Source organism: Lemur catta, chromosome 4 (assembly GCF_020740605.2).
Source record: "Lemur catta isolate mLemCat1 chromosome 4, mLemCat1.pri, whole genome shotgun sequence".
NCBI lineage: Eukaryota > Metazoa > Chordata > Mammalia > Primates > Lemuridae > Lemur > Lemur catta.
In genome coordinates, this window is record NC_059131.1 from 17,584,003 (window position 1) to 17,602,530 (window position 18,528).

The 18,528-nt window shown below is 34.4% G+C and overlaps 1 protein-coding gene across 8 annotated transcripts in view; it reads left to right on the forward strand.

The window, feature by feature from the left end:
- The window catches only part of NCOA1 (nuclear receptor coactivator 1), a 241,129-nt gene that overhangs the window by 64,873 nt on the left and 157,728 nt on the right, over positions 1-18,528 (forward strand). For all 8 annotated transcript variants that reach the window (XM_045549164.1, XM_045549169.1, XM_045549165.1 and 5 more), the window contains one exon: positions 17,463-17,545. The gene's annotated coding sequence lies outside the window, so the exon portion shown is untranslated. The remainder of the gene's footprint in view (positions 1-17,462; positions 17,546-18,528) is intronic.

Below are 18,528 nucleotides of genomic sequence, written 5' to 3' on the forward strand. Positions count from 1 at the left end.
TCCCTCCTCTTGTATCCTCTGGCATTTTTTCTTAATTACTGGTTTTTAACAGTTTGATTATGATTTTTCTTGGTGTGGGTTTCCTTGTTTATCCTGCCTGGATTTTGTCTAGCCTCTTGGATCTGTGGGTTTATGGTTTTGATAGCATTTGAAAAAAATTTTGCCCATTATTTCTTCAAATATTTTTTTCTATCACCTTTTTTCCTCCAGTTTTTGGACCTCAATTTCACATATGTTATAGCTTGTTTATATGTTGTTACAAATCACTGGTGTTGACTTTCTCTCTCCCTTTTTTTTTTGTATTTTTTCCTTTTGTGCTTCATTTTGGATATTTTCTATTGCTATGTTTTGTTTTTTTTTTTGTTTTTGAGACATAGTGTCACTTTGTTGCCCTGGCTAGAGTGAGTGCCGTGGCGTCAGCCTAGCTCACATCACAGCAACCTCAAACTCCTGGGCTTAAACAATCCTACTGCCTCAGCCTCCCAAGAAGCTGGGACTACAGGCATGCACCACCATGCCTGGCTAATTTTTTCTATATATATTTTAGTTGGCCAGCTAATTTGTTTTCTATTTTTAGTAGAGACGGGGTCTCGCTCTTGCTCAGGGTGGTCTCGAACTCCTGACCTCAAGCGATCCACCCGCCTCGGCCTCCCAGAGTGCTAGGATTACAGGTGTGAACCACTGCGTCCGGCCTCTATTGCTATGTTTTCAAGTTAACTGTCTAATCTACTGTCAAATCCCATGCAGTGTATTCTTCATTTCTCTCCAACATTTCCATGTCTTTCTCTACTTTCTTGAGCATACTGAGAATATGTATAGTAGCTCTTTTAGTATTTCCCTCTGCCAAGTTCTGTCTCTGTCAGTTTTCTATTGATAAGTTACTCTCCTGGTTATAGGTCATATTTTCCTTTTTATTTACATGGCTGGTAAATTTTGATTGAATATCAGACATTGTGAATTTTATGTTCTTGGGTGCTAGATTTAGTTACATATTTCTAAGTAATGTTGATCTAAGTTTTTGCATGCTGTTAAATTTTTTGAGATGAGTATGATGTCTTTGAGACTTGTTTTGAGGAAGCATTGTTAGGGTGGGTCCAGAGCTGTGAGCAGCCTTTTTCTTCTAGAGCTAATTTAGAGGTTGATTCCCTTCTGGGGACTTTACATGATGTCTCATGTATTATGAAGTCTTTTCTCTTTACCAAGTAGGAATACAAACTATTCTAGCCTTGTATGAGTTTTAGGAATTATTTGGCCCATTTTTTTCAGTAGCTTTTGCTCTAGTCTCAGGTAGTTGCCTTTCACACATGACAGCTCCACACTCTGCCAATGGCTTGAGGGGACTCCTTTGCAGCTCTCCCGGGCATTGTCTCTGTACGTAATTCTGTTCTCTATGCTATTCCATAAATTCTGGCTTCCTTGGCCTCCCTAAATGTCAGTCTCTGTTTCCTCAGCTGTCTGAGGCCAGCAGGCTCGGTTCAAGCCCTCCCTCCCCCACATGCTGTATCCTGGAAACTGGTTAAAGGGTGTGAAGTTAGGCCATTGTAGGACTCATCTCATTTTTTCACCTTTTCTCTGGGGTTCCACTCCCGCTATGATTGTTGTTCAATATCTGAAAACTGCTATTTCATCTAGTTTTCTAGTGTATAAGCTGGGGGAATAAATCTGATTCCTGCTATTCCATCATGGTTGTTTGTGGAAATGTTTGACTGCCTTTTCCTCCTCCTTTTTCTGTGGGTTAAGATGTGGGCCTAAGTCAAAGAAACCAAGAAACAAGTTGGCCTGTTCTCAGTGTTTCAGGTGTTTGGCTTACCTGTAACTGAGGCAGAGGAGTCTCTAGTTGCCTGTGATCCAAACTCTTTGATAATAATAAACAGGCAATTTCACCTGGTGCATCCCCTCTCACTTTTGCTCTCAGGAGCCTACTGCAGTAGGAGAGTGGTTGATCACAAATTATGATATTCTGGCCAGGCGTGGTCGGTCACGCCTGTAGTCCCAGCTATGTGGGAGAGTGAGGCAGGAGGATTGCTTGAGCCCAGGGGTTTGAGGTTGCAGTGAGCTATGATGATGCCACTGCACTGCATTGCACTCTAGCCAGGGCAACAGAGTGAGACCGTGTCTCAAAAAAAAAAAATAATAATAATAATTAATTAAAAATAAATAAATAAGGAAAAATCTGTGTCTTGGTCAAATACCACATAATTTTAGTAAGTTCCTATTAGTACTTATACTTTTACCTTAATTAAGAGCCATGTTTATTTACATCTTCTCAGCTATTTCTATTTGTTTGTGTTCACTCTTAATTTTATCAGGTTTTTTGGTTCTGTTATTTGCTAGTTAGTTATCTAACTGGCTGTCATTTTTCAGCCGGTTTGTATTTACTTCATTTATTATGTATTTTTCTGCATCACAGTAATCTTTAGGATTTTGGAAATGTTTGATCTTTATGCATTATATCTTTAATTTTGTTACTTCTCTGTTCTTACTTTACTCAGAAATGAATGAGTAAATGAGTAACTGAATAGATGTAAACACATATATTTACACATACACATATACTACATGTCTAATGCTAAGATTATTAATTGTGATATATGCCACAGATTTAATATATTTTCAGAAAAAAACAGTTTATTTTTAAAAACCTTCTTAAAAATTTACAGACAGAAGTATATGTTTATTCATATAACTTCTATACCATCTTTTTTGAATTATAAGATTGAGTCTGATCTTTTTTCACATTTTGACATGCTGCTTTCCTCACCTGTGCTTGCTTTCTTGGTTGATATGATTGCCAGTATAATTTTGAATCATATGGGAAGTGTTTGGAATTTAACTGCTTTTCTTTTTTGGCTAACCTCATAGTTTCAGTTTTTCTATATATAAACTGTGAATTAAATAACTTCCTATTTGAGTCAGCTGGAAACTTTTGACAGATTGGTATCCAGCACTTGGGTGATATTACTTCGTAAAATGCAAATTGGTCACACCAGTGCCTTCCAGCACTGATAATTCTATGATCTATTTTGAGAGATTGTGCAATTTTTACTGCCTTTAATTGTCTTTGCTTGGCTCACAACAGACAATTTTTACATCACAATAGCTTTTTATTTCAGTGATTTATTATGGTTCAATCTTTCTGAAAATATTTTCAAGCAAGTTAGACTTTCAAATGTAAGTTAAAATTCAACTGCATGTGAGTTACCTGTGCAGTTGACTCAGCTGTGGTTTTCGGTGGATAAACAGGTACCCTCTAAGGGAATGTATTTATTTTCCATAGGTTTACGCAAGTAGTGACATACATCACAATTTATTATTTTGCTTGTATACTGGCAGATATTTTAGATTTTAATTCTGATACTTCTAGTTTCAAAAAACTAAAAAATACTATTTTAGAAAACACAAGTATTTTTAGAATTAACAAAATATAGTTTAGTAATTGAATATACAAGAAATAAGCATAAAATCTGTCACTGGTAGAATTGTTTAATAAGTTTTAGGGTGATCACATAGCAGTTAGAAAAGTTAGTGTTGAGCCTGTCCATATGCAAATATTCTGGTTTTTTTTTAACTTGATAAACTAGTGATACTATTCAAAGAATAGTAATCTTCTAAATTAAGAAAACTAAAAAAGTGATTGTAAAAAATAAAGCACATCTATGTGAAGAAAACCACAATTAAAACTAAAAAATAACAAAATGGTAAACATTTATGAATATGACCTTACATGATTACTCCGAGTATTGTAAAAATATTTACAACACCATGATTCTGGTAATTACATTGATAAAGAACATGCCCATAGCTCATTAAGGGGACATAAAGTAAACATAAGGAAAGGAGTTCAACCTCATTGGGAATTAAAGCAATAGCGAATAACTTTTTTATACTTATTGAGTAAGGGTAATAAAGAACTCCACAAGGAATCAAGTGCTCATGCATCGCTTTTGAAATTAGAACAGCTTATTTGGAAGGTAGTATGGTAGTATGTATCTTAAAAGCCATAAACATATCCAAGGCCACTGATTTAATGATCCTACCTTTGGGAAATGACCCTAAGCAGATAATCCAAGGAATGAAAAAGCTCTATTAGAGCTACATTCACAATAGTATTACTTATAGTTTTCAAAACTGAAGACAACCTAATTGGTCAACAGTGGAAAATTTGATCTATTATGATAAATTAATACCCAAATAGTTCATATCCTTTTACGTATAAGTGTAAGCAGTGTGACAACAGGAACTGCATCTATTTTGTTTTCTGCTGTAGAACCAGTGCCTAGGATGGCTTGGTATATGGTGGGTATTCAACAATTATTATTAGTATTATTTTTTTGAAATGAAAAAGTCAATGGAATTTGTTAAGTTAAAAAAGAATTTAAAACTTACCCCTGTAGAACCAATTCGTAAGTACCTTAATGAGTAAGGGAGAGGGGGAACAAGTTTGTTGGTGAAGAATTTTTTGCAGGATTTTTAACTGGAGTTTGGAAGTTTAATAGGATATGGATTCTCTTAGGAGCCAGGAGTTGGGAAGGGCACACAGGGATGAAGGATTAGTCTGAGGAAGGGCCTGATAATAGGAAATGACTGAGGGGTAAGGCAGGAGCTGGGCATAGATAGGGGCAGGATCCCTGGTGACTTGTAAATCAAGCTAACTAGGTAGAATTTATGGGAAATCATTGATGGTTTTTCAACAGAAGTTGATGTTGAAAGAACTGTAGAAATTCAAGGAGTTAATCTGGCTTTGATATATGACAGGTTTAGTCAGGGAGATCAATTTAAACTATGCTGGAAATAGAGTGGAGCTTCATGTGAGAAGTTTAGTTATAGTAATTCTTATAAAGTATTGTGTTTTTCATCTTGAACTGTGGATAGGAATCTGATAATTTGTTCCTTTCTACTAATGGTATTTTTATTAATTTTAAGAGGTAAAGTTGATTATGTAAAAAGACAGTGCTATTAGGTTAAATAAAAATTTAAATATAATACAGGGAAAATTTTATGAAATCCTGTTTAAAATGATTGATATAATATTTATGGCTAAAATAAAGCTGTCTTAAGAAGCATCTGTTGATTATGACACACAAATATGTAATTCTTTCAATTTTCCTTTGTTTTTAAAACCTGTCTTCACTGAAGACAGAAGAAAACTATATCAGTTGTCACTGTTCTCTCAAAAATATTGCTAGAATATATTTTTAAAATTATGATCTTCTAGTGAAGAATCAGACTTTTATGAATTGAGGCCCTAGTTTTTCCCCTAGGGCTTTATGAAAAAGTAGGTTTTTGGTTTTTTTTCCCCCCAGCATTTAACATGTTAGTGACGTTTGGGTAGTGAATGTTGACATTCATGAAGCAGGCTATTATGCTGAATTAGGATCTTTAAGTTATTTGGAATAAATTAAGAAGAGGTTTTAAAGAAAAATCAACTTGTTGTCAATTGTGCAAAACGAATTCTGCATTGTTTATAAAATGGAAAAACATAAATTAAATTATCTCTAGATAAATATGGAGATTCTTCTAAAGAAACAGCAGGCATTTTTCAAGCCATTGAACAGTGTTTTTCAGCATTAATGTTTAAAATTCAGAATTAAATATTTAAATGAAAGCTTAAGATGACCAAATGATGAATTTCTAATTGAATTGACAATTCAATTGAGTTCTTTGAATAGTAGTTTAGAATAATGTACCCAAGTGCCTAACTAAATTATTTTATATTTTCAGGATTAGGGATTGAGTTGGATAGGGCTTTGTAAAGTAGGCAATATTTTACCTGAATCATGAGATTTAATAATTAGTAAGTATGTACTGTTTGCACTGAATACCAGGTGCTGGGTTTACATGCGTACATGAGACATAGTTCTTTCCTTAATGGACTAACAATTGTTTATAAAATGTGTAACAAATATTGACATAAAGGGAATAATAATATGCCATAGGAAGCTAGATATTAATTTGGAGAAGGAACAGGAGGAGGGGGAGAGTTAGAGCTTTGCAGAGAAGGTAGGTAGCATGAGCTGGTACTTGAGTGATAGATAAGCACATATCACCCGGAGAAGGGGAGAAGGGATGTTCACAAGTGGGTGTGCAGCATGAGGAGATGCAGGGAGTTTTCTTTCTTTCTTTTCACTAAATATTAAATATGAGTATTTTGATCCTTTAATTGGTAGGTGTGGAAAAACCTTCTGTTACATGTAAAACTATTTCACATAGAATTCATTTAGGATACCTTTAAATATTAAAGTAAAAATTGGACTGCAAAGAGTTATGAAGAAGCATTTGGGGACAATAGAAATGTTTGTGGTAGTAGTTACATAAGTGTTTTCATTTGTCAAAACACATTTTGTTGTACATTTACATTAGTCAGACTTTATTACATGTACATTTTGTCTCAATGTTGCTTTAAAAATTGTAAAATCATACTTCCAAATTTATATCTAGTATTTTTAAAAACTGAGTTCCTAAGAAGAGGTTTTCAGCTGTCCACTCTCAAAAGTAAATGTCCAATACAAGAATAAGCATATAATTCATATATCAGAGAAGAGAATATATAAGGCCCATGCTTTCATGAAACTTGCTTTTTAATGGAGAAAGGAGACAGATAATGAAGAAGAAAAATAAAATAATTTCAGATAATTAAGTGCTGTGGAAAATTAAAACAGAAGTGGAACACACAGCCATTTGTGGTAGGGAAGAGCTATGGTTTAGATAGGAGGGTCTAGTGAAGTCTGAATGAGGAGGCTGCCATGGCTCCAGTTTGTTAATTGTATCCTTTAAACCTGATAGATACCAAACTCACTTAAGTGTAGCTCTAAGACTGAATACCTATGGCAATTACAATTATGATTGTAACATAGAATGTAAATGTTGGGAATTTAAACAGGATAGAATAACAAATTGGGTTGTGGGAGATATAAGTACACTTTTCTCCATTTTTGTAGTAGGGATTCAGTAAATACTATCTAAAATTAAAATATGAAATAAAAAGAACACAGTGATACCAGCCTCTTGTGATAATCTTTTTTTCTTAACATAAGGACTCCTCCTTGCTTCCATGATTTCTGATGAGAAATTTGCCATTGTTCTAATTGTTCCTTTGTAGGTAACACACTGTTTTTCTCTGTCAGTCATTATTTCTTCAAATTTTTTTTTTAGTCCATACTCTTCCTCCTCTCCTTTAGGAATGTGGTTGATATGAATTTAGACCTTCTGTAATTGTGCCACAGGTCCCTAAAGCTTTATTTATTATTATTTTTTCAATCTGTTATTTTTCTGTTCAGATTGGATCATTTCTATGATCTAACTTCAAGTTCACTGATTCTTCTGTTATCTTCATTCTACTATTGAATCTATCCAGTGATGTTAATTTTGGCTATTGCAATTTTCAGTTCTAAAATTTTCATTGCTGAGACTATTTTCCATTTGTTTCACTAGTATTCGTAATTGCTTCTTGGAACATTTTACTGATAGCTGCTTTAAAATTCTTGTCACGTAATTCAAACATCTGTGTCATCTTGGTATTGGTATCTGTTAATTGTCTTTTCTCATTTAAGTAGAGATTTTTCATGTGTTGCTTTATGTCTTTTCATAATGAGTCTAATTATCATAAAAAAATTAGAGTAAGAATAAAGAAGAAAATGGAATCAATCTGGCTGTATAAGGTCAGTTTCTTTCTCTGGAAAGTGGAAATAACAGCTACTTCATAGACTTTTTGTAAAGACTACATGAGTGCATGTATATGAAGTATCTAGCCCCATCCCTGGAACATAACAAATGCTCAGAAAATAGTTCACTTTGCTTTTCTTTTTTCTAATTACAGTATAGCATTTTGAAATCATTATTGTCAACTACAAAGCATTTTAAGAGAAGAGGCTCTTTAAAGTAAGTCTTAACTTTGTTCCCCGCCAGTTCTCTAAATTGTGATAGCTCAGTACAAAGATCAGCCTGTTCCTCACTACTGGCTTTAGCTTTTTTGTTGGGGATGGACCTTTTTGTTGCTAAACCTAGGTGAGTTTGCTCTTTGTTCTAGGCCCTAGGAAATTCATCTACTCTATTCTTTAGAGAATCTTATCTATCTCCAACACCTATCTAGAGCAGCAGTGGAGTGATAGTTGGTAGCTCTTCCCTCATGTGCCCTCCCAGAATGACAAGTACACTTTCTCTTTGTACTTTTAGGATTTTACAGCCAAGCATTATGGGCAAGGTAGAAAGAAGAAGAGGTAGGGAAGGGGTGGTGGTGGTGATGACAGAAAGAAACACAGGGACAAAGCTTAGGAAATCCAAATAGCTTCTTAAAACTACCAGTGGTCCCTGGCTCTTGCAGAGTTGGTAATCAGAAGCCCTCTTGGACTGATGTGTCTTGGTTTTTTCTCTTGTTCATGAAACCACTTTGACCTTCATGATGGAAAGGTTTTCCTGAGGAAGTGACAAGTTGAATTCTGAAAGATGAGTTAAGAGTTACTAGATGAAGGAGGAAGAGTATGCCAGGCAGACAGAACCAGCATATCTAAAGTTCGTGAATTAAGGAGGGAGCACAGCATATTTAAGGTACTAAAAGAATGTCAGTATAGTAATAAAGATAGTGTGGTGCTGGCAAATGGATAGACACATAGACATTGGAACAGAATAGATAGTCCCAAAATAAGACCCATACAAATATGGACAATTGGTTTTTTTGACAGAAGTACAAAAACAACTCAGTGGATAAAAGGTAGCCTTTTTAGTAATTAGTATTGGCTTTGCATTAATATTCAAAAAGATGAATTGTGATTTTTATTTCATACTTTAATGATTAGTTCAAAATGTATCACAGACCTAAATGTAAAATGTGAAGCTATAATGCTTTTGAAAGAAAACACAGGAGAAAATCTTCATGATTTAAGATTAGGGAAAGAATTCTTAGGCATAATACCAAAATCACAATCCATTAAAGAAAAAAATGATAAATTGGACTTTGGTAGAAAGTAAAAGCTTTTGATCTGTGGAAGATGCTGTTGAGAGAATGAAAATACAACCTATAGGCTGAAAGTATTTGCAAATCACGCATCCAATAAAGGACTTGTGTCAAGAATATATAAAGAACTATCAAAACTCAGCAGTAAGGAAACAACCCAATTTAAAAACAGGCAAAAGACTTAAACAGACATTTCATCAAAGAAGATATAAGGTTGGTAAATAGCACATAAAAAGATGTTCAATGTCATTATCCGTTAGGGAAATGCAAATTCAAACCACAATGAGATACCGCTGCATACCTATTTCAATAACTAAAATAAGAAATAATGATGATACCAGGTGCTGGCAAAGATGCAGAAAAAACTGGAACTCTCATACATTGCTGGGGACAATGACAAATGGTACATACATTTCTTTTAAAAAATTTTTTCGAATGGATTCATGTTTGCAGAAAAGCTGCAAAGATAGTACAAGATTCTCATATACGTTGTTTTCCTGTAATGTTAGCATCTTACAAAACCATGATATATATTTAAAAACCAAGAAATCAACATTGGTACATTACTTTTCAGACTTTATTTGGGTTTTCTACTTTTTCTGCTAATGTCCTTTTCCTGTTCCAGAATCTAATTCAGGATCCCACATTGCATTTAGTTACTTTGTTTCCTTAGTCTCCTCTAGTTTGTGACACTTTGTTATGTTAGTCTTTGCTTGTTTTTGGTGACTTTGACACTTTTCGGTAGCACTTGCCAGGTATTTTATAGAATGTCTCTCAACTAGGGTTGTCTGATGGTTTTCTCATGATTAGACTTCTGCTACAGGTTTTTAGAGAGAGTACCACAGAGGTAAAGTACTTCACATCATATCATATCAGAGAGAATGATACAAACATGATATCACTGGTGATGTTAACCTTACTGATTTGTTTTTTAATATTCTAGAAAACAACTTGTTACTTTTTCTTTTTTTTTAATTTCAGCACATTATGGGGGTACAAAAGTTTAGGTTGCAGATATTGCCCTTGACCCCCCTCCCCCCAAAAATCAGAGCTTCAAGCATGTCCATCCCCTAGGCCGTGTGCATCGCACTCATTATGTATGTATACACCCATCCCCCCCACTTCTGCCCGATGCCCGATTAATGTTATTTCTAAATGTGCTCTTAGGTGATGATCAGTGAAACCAATTTGATGGTGAGTACATATGAGTACATATTTTTCCATTCTTGGGATACTTCACTTAGTAGAATGGGTTCCAGCTCTATCCAGGAAAATACAAGAGGTACTATATCACCATTGTTTCTTATAGCTGAGTAGTAGTACTCCATGGTATACATATACCACATTTTATTAATCCACTCATGTATTGATGGGCACTTGGGTTGTTTCCACATCTTTGCAATTGTGAATTGTGGTGCTATAAACATTTGGGTGCAGGTGTCTTTTTCACAGAATGTCTTTTGTTCTTTGGGGTAGATGCCCAATAATGGGATTGCTGGATCAAATGGTAGGTCTACTTGTATCTGTTTAAGGTATCTCCATATTGCTTTCCACAAAGGTTGCACTAGTTTGCAGCCCCACCAGCAGTGTATGAGTGTTCCTATCTCTCAGTGTCCACGCCAACATTTATTGTTTTGGGACTTTTTGATAAAGGCCATTCTCCCTGGAGATAAGTGATATCTCATTGTGGTTTTGATTTGCATTTCCCTGATGATTAGACATGTTGAGCATTTTTTCATATGTTTGTTGGCCATTCTGTCTTCTTTTGAAAAGTTTCTATTCATTTCCTTTGTCCACTTTTTGGTAGGGTTGTTTGATTTTTTCTTGCTGATTTTCCTGAGTTCTAAATAGATCCTAGTTATCAGCCCTGTATCGGATGTATAGCATGCGAAATTTTTTTCCCATTCTGTAGGTTGTCTGTTTGCTCTCGTGACAGTTTCTTTGGCTGTGCAGAAGCCTTTTAATTTGATCATGTCCCATTTATTTATTTTTGTTGTTGCTGTGATTGCCTTTGGGGTCTTCTTCATAAATTCTTTGCCTAGACCAATGTCTACAAGAGTTTTTCCCACATTTTTTTCCAGAATTCTAATAGTTTCACACCTTAGGTTTACGTCTGTTACCCACTGTGATTTGATTTTTGTGAGAGGTGAAAGGTGTGGGTCTTGTTTCAGTCTTCTACATGTGTCTATCCAGTTTTCCCAGCAGCATTTATTGAATAAGGAATCTTCTCCCCAGTGTATGTTTGTCTGCTTTGTCAAAGATTAGGTGGCTATATGAGGATGGTTTTATATCTGGACTCTCAGTTCTGTTCCACTGGTCTGTGTCTCTGTTTTTGTGCCAATACCAAGCTGATTTAATAACCACAGCCTTGTAGTATAGTTTGAAGTCTGGTAAATTAATACCTCCCATTTTGTTCTTATTGCCTAAAATTGCTTTTGCTAAACTGCGTCTTCTCTGGTTCCATACAAAGCATAAAGTCATTTTTTCTATATCTGTGAAAAATGATGTTGGTAATTTAATAGGGATTGCATTGAATCTGTAGATCACTTTGGGTAATATAGACATTTTAACAATGTTGATTCTTTCAATCCATGAGCATGGTATGGTTTTCCACCTGTTTATGTGCTCTGCTATCTCTTTCCTCAGTGTTTCATAGTTCTCCCTGTAGAGGTCTTTTACCTCCTTAGTTAAATATATTCCTAGGTACTTTATTTTCTTTGTTGCTATTGTGAAGGGTATTGAGTCTTTGATTTGGTTCTCAGTTTGACTGTTATTGGCATATAGGAATGCTTCTGATTTGTGTGTATTGATTTTGTATCCTGAGACTTTACTGAATTCATTGATCAATTCCAGGAGTCTCTTGGTTGAATCCTTGGGGTTTTCTAAATATAATATCATATCATCAGCAAAGAGTAAGAGTTTGATCTCTTCTATCCTCATTTGGACACCCTTCAATCTGCTCTCTTGCCTGATTGCTCTTGCAAGGACTTCCAGCACTATGTTGAATAGCAGTGGGGACAGTGGGCAACCTTGTCTGGTTCCAGTTCTAAGTGGGAATGCTTTCCATTTTTCCCCATTCAGTATGATGTTGGCTGTAGGTTTGTCATATATTGTGAAAGGCGTTTTCCACAGCTTGTTGAAAATTGAATATTTTTCCTTGCAAGAAATGGTCCAGAGTCGGGAAGTGGTAGTCAGTTGTGAATGACAGAGAGGTCCTGACAGATCTGGTGAATAGAGTGAATGACAGAGAGTTTCCAAGTCCAGCCTCTGTAGTTTGAGCGGCATTGTTTGTGTGACATGTGGTCAAATGTTGTCTTACAAAAGGATTGGGCTGTCTCTGTTGACCAGTTGGTTTCTTAATCATAAGCATCCTTATCATTTTGTCCATTTGGTTGCAGTAGACTTTTGCTGTAGTCGATTCACCAGGTTTCACGAAGCTGTAGTGGATAATACTAGCACTGGACCATCAAACAGACAGCATTAGCTTTTTTTGATGAATATTTGCTTTTGGACTTTGTTTTGGCACTTCATCTTTATTCCACCATTGTGCTGAATGCTTGTGATTGTCAAAAAGAATCCATTTTTCATTACACGTAACAATACAGTGTAGAAGTGGTTCGCCTTTATGTCGTAACAGCAAAGAAAGGCAAGCTTTGAGATGATATCTCTTCTGAAGCTCATTTAATTCATGCGGAAGCCATTTATCCAGCCTCTTTGCCAGTTTGTTTCAAATGGTCCAATATTGTTGGAATAGTAATGTCAAACCTTGCTGCTAATTCACACATAGGTTGATATAGATTCACTTACACTACAGCTTTCAGCTCATCATTATCCACCTTGGTCTCAGGTCGCCCACAGGGCTCCTTTTCAAGATTAAAATCACTGGAATGGAACTTCTCAAACCATTGTCATACTGTGCATTCATTAGCCACATCCTTGCCAAGCACTTCATTGATATTTCTAGCTATCCGTGCTGCACTGTTTCCATGATGGAACTCATATTCGAAAATAACATGAATTTTTGACTTATCCATGGTTTCACAAAAATTGCTCTAAAAAGTTTGAAAGATAATTATAAGTGAAAAGATGCATTTATAAGACTGAGGATGTACTTTCACAATAAAAATAAATCAAGAGGTGTCAAAATGAAATGTCAGAGATACCAACTGTCAAACTTAGTATTAAGGGAAATCGGACATTTCATACTTAAGAACCTAATAGACTTAATCTTTTGGCATAAGAGCTATTTCCTAGAAAGAGTGATAATTTTCTATATTTCCATGTAAAAAGAGACAGAGGTCATTTTATAATGATAAAGGAATCAATTTAGCTAGAGGATATAACAATTGTAAAATATATGCACTCAACACTGGAGCACCTAGATATATAAAGTAAATACTATTAGAGCTAAAGGAAGGGATAGACTCAAATATAATAATAGTTGGGGACTTCAATACCCCACTCTCAGCATTAGATCATCTAGACAGAGAATGGAGAAAGAAACATAGGAATTTAACTGCACTATAGACCAAATGGACCTAACATTTACAGAACATTTCATCCAACAGCCACAGAATACACATTCTTCTCATCAGCACATGGAACATTCTCCAGGGTAGAACATATGTTAGGCTACAAAGCAAGTCTCAACAAATAAAAAAAATTATATCAAATATCTTTTCAGATCACAATAGAATAAAACTAGAAATCAATAACAAGGGGAATTTTGGAAACCACAAATACGTGGAAATTAAACACATGCTTCTGAACAACTAATGGGCCAATGAAGAAATTAAGAAGGAAATAACAAAATTTCTTAAAACAAATGAAAATAGAAACACAGCATACCAAAACCTAGGGGATACACCAAAAGCAGTACTAAGAGTGAAGTTTATATCAATAAATGCCTACATCAAAGAAGTAGAAAGATTTCTAATAAACAACCTAACACTGCACCTCAAGGAACTAATAAAACAAGAAAAAACCAAACCCAAAATTACTAGAAGGAAAGAAATAATAAAGAGCAGAGCAGAACTAAAGAAAATAGAGACTAAACAAACAAAAAAACCCCACAAAAGTTGGTTTTTTAAAAAAGATAAAATTAAGTTGTTATCTAGACTAGAAAAAGAGAGAAGATCCAAATAAATAAAATAAAATAAATAAAATCAGAAACAAAAAGGAGACATCACAACTGATAACACAGGAATACAAAGGATCAGTAGAAACTATTATGAATAACAATATGCCAACTAATTGGAAAACCTAGAGGAAATGGATAAATTCCTTTACACATATAACCTACCCAGATTGAACCCAGAAGAAATAGAAAACCTGAACAGACCAATAATGAGTAAGTAGTAAAGTCTCCCAACAAAGGAAAACCCAGGACTGAATGGCTTCACTGCTGAATTCTACTAAACATTTAAAGAGGAGCTAACACTTCTCAAATGTTAAAGAAGAACCAGTTCTTCTCAAACTATTCCAAAGAAATTGAAGAGGAAGGAATTCTTTCAGACTCATTCTATGAGGCCAGCATTACCCTGATGGCAAAACCAGAGAAGGACATAACCAAAAAAGAAAATTATGGGCCAGTATACCCAATGAACATAGATGCAGAAATCCTCAACAAAATACTAGCAAACTGAATCTAACAGCACATCAAAAAGAGTTTACACCATGATTAAGTGGAATTTATTCAGCAATACAAGGATCATTCGATACATGTAAATCAATAAATGTGATACATCACATCAACAGAATGAAGGATAAAGCCCAAATGATCATCTCAATAGACGTAGAAAAGCATTTAATAAAATTGAACATTCCTTCATGATAAAAACTCTCAAAAATTAAGTATAGAAGGAAAATGCCTCCACACAATAAAGGCCATATATGACAAACCCACAGCTAATACCATACTGAATGGGGAAAAGTAAAAAACTTTTCCTTTAAGAATTAAAGACAAGGATGGCTACTTTGATCACTCTTATTCAATGTAGTACTAGGAAATCCTAGCCAGAGCAGTTAGGCAAGAGTATGAAATAAAAAGCATCCAAATTGAAAAAGAGGAAGTTAAATTGTCCTTGTTTGCAGACGACATGATCTTATATAGAGAAAAACCTAAAGACTCCTTTATTTTATCAGTTTTAGGATGATAAATGAATTCACTAGAGTTGCAGGATAGAAAATCAACATGCAAAAATCAGTAGTGTTTCTATACACCAGTAACAAACTAGGTGAAAAAGATAGCAATCTCATTTACAGTAGCTACCAAAAAACCCAACATACCTAGGAATAAATTTAACCAAAGAAGTAAAAGATCTCCACAATGAAAACTACATAACACTGATGAAAAAAATTGAAGATCACTCACACACACACACACACACACACACACACACACACACACACAAAATAGACATCCCATGTTCATGGATTGGAAGAATTAAGATTGTCAAAATGACCATACCACCCAAAGAAATCTACAAATTCAATGTAATCCCTATCAAAATACCAAAGACATTCTTCACAGAAATAGAAAAAATAATTCTAAAATATGTGTGAAACCACAAAAGACCCCAAATAGCCAAGCAATCGTAGGCAAAAAGAACAAAGCTGGAGGTGTATCACATTATCTGACTTCAGAATGTACTACAAAACTGTAGTAACCAGGACAGCGTGGTATTAGTATAAAAACAGACACATAGACCAATGGAGCAGAATAGAGAACCCAGAAATAAATCCACATATTTACTGCCAACTTATCTTTGACAAATGCACCAAGAATATATATTGGAGAAAGGACAGCCTTTTCAATAAATGGTGCTGGGAAAACTAGATATCCATATGCAGAAGAATGAAACAACCCCAATCTCTCATCATATGCAAAAATCAACTCCAGATGGATTAAAGACTTAAATGTAAGACCTTTAAACATAAAACCACCAGAAGAAAACATAGGGGAAATGCTTCAGGATGTTGGGTTGGGCAAAAATTTTATGGCTAAGACTTCAAAAGCACACACAACAAAAGCAAAAAGAGACAAATGAGATTATATCAAACTAAAAAAACTTATGCACAGCAAAGGAAACAGTCAACAGAGTGAAGAGACAAACTGTAGAATGAGAAAATATTTGCAAACTATTTGTCCTACAAGAGATTAATAGCCAGAATATATAAGAAGCTTAACAGCAAAAAAAATAAATAATTCAATTAAAATATGGGCAAATGATCTGAATAGACATTTCTCAAAAGAAGACATACAGATGACCAACAAGTATATGAAAAAATGCTCAACATCACTAATCAACAGGGAAATGTAAATCAAAGCCACAATAAGATATCATCTCACCCCAGTTAGAATAGCTATCATCTGAAAGACAAAAACGAACAATGCTGGCAAGGATGTAGAGAAAAGGGAAGTCTTTGTACACTGTTGCTGGGAATGTAAATTAGTACAGCCATTATGGAAAACAGTATTAAGGTTCCTCAAAACTAAAAATAGAACTACCATATGATTCAGCAGTCCCGTTACTGGGTATTTATTCAGAATAAAGGATATCAGTATGTTGAAGAGTTATCTGTGCTCCCGTGTTAATTGCAGCACTATTCACAATAACCAAGATAACAGAATCAACCTAAATGTCTATCAGCAGATGAGTGAGTAAAGAAAATATGGTGTATGTACATAATGAAATAGTATAGTATTCAGCCATAAAAATAAATGAAATCCTGTCATTTGCGGCAACATGCATGAGCTGGAGGATATTATGATAAGTGAAATAAGTCAGGCACAGAAAGATAAATGCTGCATGTTCTCACTTATATGTGGGAGCTGAAAGAGTTGAGGTCATAGAAGTAGAGAGTTAGAATTCTGGTTACCTGAGGCAGGAAGGCAAGGGGATAGGAGTATGCTAGGAGCAGGGATTGGGAAAGGTTTGGATAACTGATACAAAATTACAGCTAGTAATAGATAGGAAGAATAAATTCTAGTGTTTTGTAGCAATGTAGTGTGACTATAGTTTACAAAAATTTATTCTATATTTTCAAATAGCTAGAATAGAGGATTTTGAATGTTCCCGATACAAAGAAATGATGAATGTTTAAGGTGGTGGTTATGCTAATTATCCTGATTTGATCATTACACATTCATTGTATACATATATCAAAATATTCTGTATCCCCTAAATATGTACAATTATTTTAATTTAAAAAATTTTTCAAAACTGTTATTTTTCAAATTATAAAAAGAATTATTTTGTAGAAAGTGTTAATTTTCTATATTCTATTTTATTGAAAAAAAATATAATCTGTAGTTTTTGTTTGCTTCAAGAGAAATGTCTCAGTATAGTTTATGTATTAATTATGCACATCTTAATGAATTAAGAATAGTATTTTAAATATATTGAATTTATTTACTGAGCCCCCCCATTTTCTAAAGTAGGTTGCATTAATTTCATGTGATTGATCCAAGTAGATCAAACTGACTGTCATATTGTTCTCTTCATTTCAGCTTCCATTTACAACTGTGTCAGAGAATGAACAATTTCCTAAGAAGTCACTGAATACTATCTGAGGGGTTTAGAAATAAACAGGGTAAGTTTAATATCCTATTAAATACTATCTGGATTTTTATAGTGAATCCCTATTTTCAGCCTGTACTGTGCCAGGCAACAAGTTGGACACTGAGAAGAACATTCTCACTTTTATTTTCTATACCTGTAGTGGTTTTCAATTTTTTTAGGATCAGGGCCCCTTTGAGAGCCTGCTTAAAGCTGTAGCTCTTTTCACAAACATTCATACATGTCCAAAGCTTCTGAAATCCCCAGAAGTTTCCAGACCCTGGGCAACCCTCTGCTCTGCAGTTTTCAAGAGATTTTTACATGCTTTGTTATTGTTTTAAATATCACAACTCTGTGAATTAGTGGCCGGTATTGATATTTTACAGTGAAGAAACTGATGCTCAAATGTGACTTGTGACACAGCTGTCAAATGTGAGGCTAGAATTGAAGACTCTTCCAAATTGTAATAATTTTGTAATATTACAAAATTTTTGTAATTAAATGTTTGAAGACATCAACATTTTTTAAGGTTCTTGCTACTTTGTCAAATTGCTCCCTATATAGTGTCAGCTTTTCCTCATTGTCAGCAAGTGAGCATGCCTGTTTCACTACATTATCATGTTGTTCCCCACCCCAATGTTTGCTAAATCGGCGTGTGCACAATGGTATTTCATTTTAATTTATTTCTTTGTTGTATTTAGGGTTCTCTATCCACTTATCCATTGGAGTCTTACCAATTTTTATGTCATTATGTATACATTTTAATATATTAAGAATATTAACATCATGTTTTTTACAAATAATTTAGCTTTTCTACTTGCATTTTCATTTTTATATGATTTGTTTACATATAGGAGTTCTGAAATGTTTAAGTATTCAGATCTTTTTTCTTTAATTTTTTTCCCTCTTTTTAAGTGTAGAAATATCCAAACATTTGACATATTACACTGAGTGCAGACAGACACATATACATATTTACAGATTTTTAAAAACATAATGAAAATCTAAAAGATTAAA